At 45.3% G+C, this 7860-nt stretch overlaps 1 long non-coding RNA gene across 1 annotated transcript; it reads left to right on the top strand.

Annotated features, from left to right (window-relative positions):
* The first annotated feature begins 477 nt into the window (after positions 1-477).
* LOC123480820 (uncharacterized) lies at positions 478-1912 on the top strand. The gene is made up of 3 exons (XR_006656938.2): positions 478-678; positions 1303-1391; positions 1552-1912. It is a non-coding gene; the product is annotated as an uncharacterized lncRNA (long non-coding RNA).
* Positions 1913-7860: the final 5948 nt, after the last annotated feature.

The following is a 7860-nucleotide window of genomic DNA, read 5'->3' as shown; positions in this document are numbered from 1 at the left end:
ACCCGGGGTCACCTACAGTGCACTGCTACCCGGACTCTGTGTTGTCTAAAACCTCATGTCACCTACCAGTGTGTGTCCCAAGACTTCCTGTCCTGTCACTGAGATCTGTGTAAACCAGCACCCAGTGGTCCCTGCCCTCTGCCATCGGCCACAGTTTCACGGAGTCAGGGCCACAGAGTTTCCCACAGACACAAGGCACAGAATACGCACGGAGGCAGGAAGACAGAAACACAGACGCCCAACACAAGCCCGGGAGGGCAGAGAAACCCACAGAAACAGAGAGACTCACAGAGACAAAAAGAGGCCTGACCCCTACAAGGCCACAGCTGGTTATGCTCGATGGGTCGCTGGGGACCCACCAAGGTCCCTCCCCCACCTCTGGATTAGACCCAGGGGGTGGAGAGGATGGATTCTGAGGGTAAGGAGCTTAGACCCAGCGTGACAGCTAATCGCCCACACAAGGCCTCCGTCTAGGTCACCAAGCCCTGGGCAGCCCTATCCACCATGTTCACTCTTCCACTCCTCCATCAGGTGCTCCCCTGACAAGATCTCATCCCTGACATGCCACCGAGGGCACAGGGAAGAGGCAAGAGGTCAGACCTTTCCAGCTTCCCCTCTACTTCTGCCACCAGAATGCCAGGAGGAGGCAGGAGACATCCAACAGTATCTGGAGCGTTGGTGAGGGCTGGGGGGGGTCTGGACAGAGAGCTTGAGTTTCCCACTCGACTGTCTCAGAAAGGACCTGGCTGAGACCAGAGAAACATCTTCCTCTGAGTTGAGAGACGTGGGGGGGAGTGGATGATCCCTCCTTTTCTGGACCCTCTAATCCCTAGGGCCCCTGAGCATTACCACCATGAGAGAATTGGGCCTGTGTTTGGGGGCACTGAAAGGCTTTAAAGCAGCCTCACCCCGCACCATGCTGCCCTGGCCCAGTTGCTATGGTGATGCCCCAGTTGCTCCAGAGGCGGCTGCTGGTTCTTGAAGTGGGGGTGGTGGGGACAGTGGATCCTTGAGCTGAGGCGGGTTGGGGTGAGAGGTCAGTGTTGTCTGGGAACATTCTTGACCATGGCGGGAGCTGAAAGCCTGTGGTTTGTCTGCACTCCTGCTTCTGTCAGTGCAGGCCCCTCCCCTCCAGGCCCCACGACCTCTGCCATCCCCCCACCCCCCAGAGAGGGGCTGTCTCACAGGCTTGGGACAGACACGCCCTAAACATGACATGGGGTCCGTGGAGGCTCAGAGGCAAGGACCCCAATGTGAGGACTCAGTGGGGGCTCAGGTGAGGATCGGTGCTGGTCTCTGCAGGTAGTGGAGCTGTGTTACTGAAAGCAGACGTTGAAGTACTCGACTTGAGATGGGTAGCTTTTGAAGGTATAAATGCACAGGAATTGAAGGTCAGTTCCATCCCTAGAGGTTTCGTTTAACCCCTCTGAGGTTGTGTGTTCTTGTTTATAAAAGAGCATCTAGCTTGTAGAGTCGTTGTGAGGATTAAATGGGAAAATGAATTAAAGTTAACACATGATGTCCTCAATAAACAGTAGCTTTTTTAAAAAGTGTGTTTAGAAACAGAAGAGAGGAAATGAAGCACGGACACCAGTGAGTGGGCAGAGCCGGGCCAGCCCGCCGATGTGGTCTGCCCTGGAGGCAGTAGCGGGCCACTCTTCTTCCTGCTGAGGAAGACCAGGCTGCACAGGGAGAAGGTGACGACGTACAGATTCCACGAGGGAGAGAGAACGTCGCCAGCCACACGGGGAACAGGTTGGGAATCTGTAGTTTATGTGCACTGTAATGTAAGCGGTGAAATAAACTTATTTGCTGTAGTACGTTAATAAGAACAGAGATCTAGGACAAAAGCAAATAAGGACTCTTTCTTTAAATTGAAATATAATTAACATATAACATTGTGTAAGTTTGAGGTGAACAAGATGTTATTTTTATTATTTTTTTTAAATCCTTACCCAAGGATACATTTATTAATCTTTTTGCTCTTTATATTTTATTCTATTTTTTCTATTACAATTTATACCCTCTCCCACTCCCACCCACTCACCTCCCCTCTGCAATTGCCACACTATTGTCCCTGTCCACGAGTCCTTTTTTTTATTTGCTCCATACCTCCACCCCCAGCCCCCCACCAGAGCTGTCAGCCTGCTCTCTATCTATGAGTCTGTCTCTATTTTACTTGTTAGTTCAGTTTGTTCATTAGATTCCCCATATGAGTAAATCATTGATATTTGTCTTTCTCTAACTTGCTTATTTCACTTAGCATAATGTTCTCCAGGTCCATCCATACTGTTGCAAAGGGTAAAATTTTTTCTTCTTCATGGCTGAGTACTATTCCATTGCGTAAATGTCCCATAGTTGTTTTATCCACTCATCTACTGATGGATACTTGGGCTGCTTCCAAATCTTGGCAATTGTAAATAATGCTGCAATGAACATAGGGGTGCTTATGTTCTTTTGAATTAGGATTTCATGTTTCTTCTGATGAATTCCCAGAAGTGGAATCACTGAATTATAAAGCAGTTCCATTTCTAATTTTTTGAGGAAACTCCATACTGCTTTCCACAGTGGCTGCACCAGTCTGCATTCCCACCAACACTGCATTAGGGCTCCCCTTTCTCCATATCGTCCCCAGCACTTATTGTTTGTTGATTTATTGACGATGGCCATTCTGACAGGTGTGAGGTGATATCTCATTGTGGTTTTAATTCTCATCTCTCTGATGATTAGTGACATTGAGCATCTGTTCATATGTCTATTGGCCATCTGTGTGTCCTCTTTAGAAATGTGTCTATTGAGGTCCTTTGCCCATTTTTTAATTGGATTGGGTTCTTTATTTTTGGTGTTTTTATAAATTCTTTATAAATTTGGATATTAACCTCTTATCAGATGTATCAGCAATTACGTTCTCCCATTCAGTGGGCTGTCCTTTGCTGTGCAAAAACCTTGCAGTTTGTTGTAGTCCCATTTACTGCCTATGTTTTCTCTAGGATTTTTATGGTTTCGGTTGTAACATTTAAGTCTTTAATCCATTCTGAGTTTATTCTCGTGTGTGGCGTAGGAAGGTGGTCTAGTTTCATTTTTCTGCATGTGCCTGTTCAATTTTCCCAACACCATTTATTGGATAAACTATCTTTAGCCCATTCTGTGTGCTTGCTTCCTCTGTCAAATATTAATTGACTATAAAGGTGTGGGTTTATTTCTGGGCTCTCTATTCTGTTCCATTGACCTATGTGTCTGTTTTTATTGATCTATGTGAGTACTACGCTGTTTTGCTTACTGTGGCCTTATAGTATTGTTTGCTATACTTTGTTTTCTTTCCAAAGATCTTTGTTGCTATTTAGGGCCTTTAGTGGCTCCATACAAATTTTTGAAATATTTGTTCTAGTTCTGTGAAATATGTTATTGGTATCTTGACAGGAATTTTTTAAATTATATTTTATTGATTATGCTATTACAGTAGTCCCAATTTTTTCCCCTTTGCCTCCCTCTACCCAGCACCCCCCAGTCCCTCAGGCAATCCCCCCACCATTGTTTATGTCCGTGGGTCATAAGTGTAAGTTCTTTGGCTACTCCCTTTCCTATGCTGTACTTTACATCCCCATGGCTGTTCTGTAACTACCTATTTGTACTTAGTCCCCTCACCTCTTCACCCGTTCCCCTACACCCCAGATGGTTACCTCCCATCTGGCAACCATGAAAATGTTCTCCATATCCATGATTCTGTCTGTTATCCTTGTTTGCTTAGTTTAATTTTTAGCTTCATTTGCTGATAGATATGTATTTTTTGCCATTTTGTTGTTCATAGTTTTGATCTTCTTTTTCTTAAATAAGTCTCTTTAATATTCATATTATAATGGTTTGGTGATAATGAACTCCTTTAGATTTTTCTTGTCTGGGAAGCTCTTTATCTGCCCTTTGATTCTAAATGATAGCTTTGCTGGGTAGAACAATCTTGGTTATAGGTCCCTGCTTTTCATGACTTTGAATATTTCTTGCCAATCCCTTCTAGCCAGCAAAGTTTGTTTTGAGAAAGCACCTGATAGTCTTATGGGATCTCCCCTGTAGATAACTTCTTTTCTCTGGCTGCTTTTAAGATTCTCTCTTTATCTTTAACCCTTGGCATTTTAATTGTGATGTCTTGGAGTGGGCCTCTTTGCATCCATCTTGTTTGGGACTCTCTGTGCTTCCTGGACTTGCATGTCTATTTCCTTCACCAAATTGGGGAATTTTTCTTTCATTATTTTTTCAAATAGATTTATGATTTCTTGCTCTTTCTCTTCCCCTTCTGGCAACCTTAGATGAGAACATTGGACCACTTGAAGTTGTTCCAGAGTCTGCTTATACTGTGCTCATTCTTTTGGATTCTTTTTTCTTCTTGTCATTCTGCATAGTCGTTTTTTGCTTCCTTATGTTCCAAATCATTGATTTGATTCTCGGCTTCATCCACTATATTGTTTTTTCCCTGTAAATTGTTCTTTATTTCAGTGAGTGCATCCTTTGTTTCTGACTGGATCTTTTTTATACTGCTGAGGTTCTCACTAAGTTCCTTGAACATCCTGATAACTGATGTTTTGAACTTATCTCAAGGTTCAGAGCAGATAGATTGCTTATCTCCATTTCATTTAGCTATTTTTTCTGGAGTTTTGATCTGTTCTTTCATTTGGGCCATGTTTCTTTGTCTCTGTTTTGGCAGCCTCCCTGTGTTTGTTTCTATGTATTAGGTAGAGCTGCTTTGACTCCGTGTCTTGATAGTGTGGCCTAATGTAGTAGGTGTCCTGTAGGGTCCAGTGGCACAACCTCCCCTATCACCCAAGTTGGGTATTCAAGGTGCACCCTTCACATGGGCTGAGTACACCCTCTTTTTGTTGAGCCTTGGTTGCTGTTGGCAGATCAATGGGAGGGATTTACCCAAGCCAGTCAGCTGCAAGGATTGGCTGTGACCACTTACCCTCAACCACCACTCTCCATGGAGGATCAGCTGTGCAGGGGCAGGGTGGTGGTGCTTTGATGTGGTCTGTAGTTGTCCACCAGGTGTGCTGGTTCTGGGGTTTCCCAGGTGATGCAGGCCAAGGCCAGCCCTCACCTGTGTTTTGCCTGGGCCACCCTGCCTGAGCTATAAAGCAATCTGAGATGGCTGATACTTGAGCTGGGCTTGGAGATTCCCAGGTGAAGCCAAGCTGTGAATCTAGTCTCGCTGTTGCCAGTGTCTGGCCTGGAGCTCACTGAGACCAGCTGTTGCTTGTTTAATAGGAACTAGGAAGTTGTGAAGCATGAGCTGAGACAGGGGTATCAAACTCACATTCACCGGGGGCCACATCAGCCTCGCAGTTGCCTTCAAAGGGCCAAATGTAATTTTAAGGCTGTATAAATGTAATTACTCCTTAACAGTTAAGCGAGAGCTTGGCGCTGCTGCTGGGTGGACACAAGATGCCAGGCCAGATAAAACAAGGTGGAGGGCCGGATTTGGCCTGCGGGCCTTGTGTTTGCCACCTATGGGCTAAGACCAGCCTTTCATGTGGGAAGGCAGCTTGGATGGGCCCATAATTTGGGTGGGGCAGAATCTCTGGGGATCTCCAAGGTGGGTCAAACAGTGTTAACCAGGTTGATGGAGTCAGATATGGCACCAGCTTGCTGGCTCTGAGGGGGAGGAAGGCTCAGAAAAGTGACAATGGCCTCTGCTCGCCTTGATGCCAGCCACTTCAGTTCCTCCCTGTATGCCACTAGTGCCTTTCAAGTTGCTGCCCCCCTGCTGGAGCTCAGAGGGAGTGAGTCTGAGCAGGTGAGTTCGTTTGTGGGTTCTTTAACAGGAATTGCTCGAGGCTCCAGCAGTTTCTTCCACCAACTCAATCCCCGCTAGTTTTTGTAGCCAGAAGCTGTGGGGATTAACTTTCCTGCCACTGGAACCCTGGGTTGGGGGGCCTGGTGTGGGGCTGGGACTCCTCACTCCCGAGATATCCCTCCCGAATTTTTATCCACCACACATGTGAGGGATCAGCCCATTCCACATCTGTACCCTTCCTACCAGTCTGGATGGATGTGGTTTGTTTAATCCGTAGTCGTCAGACTTCTATTCAACTTTATTTCTGAAGGTTCTGCATGATGGCTGTTGTCTGTTTTAGTTGTAACTTTGATGTGGTTGTGTGAAGAGGCGACCATTTCTGCCTACGCTGCCATTTTGACCTGAAGTTCCATTGGGTAGTCTTGCACTTTGAAGAAATCTTTTATCTATGCATGATTTGATTCTAGTACTAGCCATTTGGTTCAGTGACAAATATTGAATCACTGAGTTATGCAGATCTTCCAAATATTGAAACATTTCATGTTGCAATGCAAAAAAAACCCCACATGCATTTATTAATGTCATTAACAATCTCATTAAAATTGAGAAGCTTTCAAATTTACAGTAGCAGACAGAAGTTTTCCAAAATCTAATTTTATTTTAAAGTTCTAATTTTATCATTGGCAACAAACACGAATAGTTTTTCCCCCCCTTGAAGTGACAGGCTCACTCCATCCACTTTCCAGAAAACGTATGCCAAACGTCCAAGTCTGAACTTTTTTTTGTCTTTTGTTGTTTTAAGTAAAACTAGTGTTCAGTAAAAGGGTGACTTCCAGCTCACAGCTTAGCCTCGTTAGTGCTTCTCCTTGAGATAATGATCTCTCTTCAGTCAGCAGCAGACACGCTTCATACACACTCCCATTTGTCACGTAAAGTATAAAGACGTACTCAAGGGTTAAAAGTTAATAAAATTAATAATTTTACTGCTTCACCAAGGAAATTTCTAAGTGAAACTGGCCCTTGTTTCCCCTTCCTTCCTTCCTTCCTTCATTTTTTCCCTGTGCATGAATCCTGGCAGAGACACACGCAGGGCTGCCAGTACAGTTGGGAGCCACGCCTTGATTCCCACTGGGTGCCAGCAGCCTTACCCACTGCTGCTCTTGCATCATCAGCGCCAGTACCAGCCAAGTGAAAATGGCAAGTAATTTAGTATTACTATGAAAATGATTTTTGCCTTGTGGATCCCCTGTAAGGGTCTTGGAGACCCCCAGCATCTATGAATACCATCTTGAGAACAAATGAGAACCGACCCACTCAAATTAAAGAATTAGAATAGCCATGTTTATTTTCCTTTTTAATGACTTTTCTGAGATATCACTCAAAGGTCTGTAATATGCTTTCAACAAATATCCCATGGAAAAAAATGAAAGCCAACTCCATTTGTAGTACTATTTGCTTTACTTCCAAAAAAGAAAAAAAAAAAAGGCAGGGGAGAGGGGAGAACTAAGAACGGGGCAGGCCCACGGGAGCGCATCAGGCATGCGAAGTCATCCATCATGCGTGTCCTGGGGAGCAGACACAGTCCTGGGGCTGCAAAGGCAAGGGGCGCTGGGAACTCAGGGCCCTCTGTCACCTCCCCCCACACAGTCCCACGAGCCACACCACACTCACTCACACACACACAAGCAGACTAATTTCATACAACATAAATGGCAAGCCCAACCATGGTTATACTCATGCAACACATGTAGCCACACCAAAGCGACAGAAAAATCCCAATAGTCAAACACACCACCTCATGTGCTCAAAACCAATTCACACTGTCTTATAACTGTGAGTTGGAGAGTTTCAGTGGCCATACACCCAATCACAGTTTCACCCAAACTATCAGTATGGCACATAAGACCTCTGCTGGGTCACCACGCGGCCACGTGTGCATAATGTTCACACGGTGAGAGCATAGACTATAGAGACAGGCCAGCCTGGGCTCGGCTTCCAATTCTATCACTTGCTGGTTCTGTAATCTCGGGTGAGTTATTTCACCTGTCTCAGGCTTCATTCTGGAAATGGAATTAACT

This window comes from Desmodus rotundus, chromosome 3, assembly GCF_022682495.2.
Source record: "Desmodus rotundus isolate HL8 chromosome 3, HLdesRot8A.1, whole genome shotgun sequence".
Taxonomy (NCBI): domain Eukaryota; kingdom Metazoa; phylum Chordata; class Mammalia; order Chiroptera; family Phyllostomidae; genus Desmodus; species Desmodus rotundus.
The sequence above is the reverse complement of the archived record's forward strand: the minus strand, read 5'-3'. Positions and strand labels throughout refer to the sequence as shown.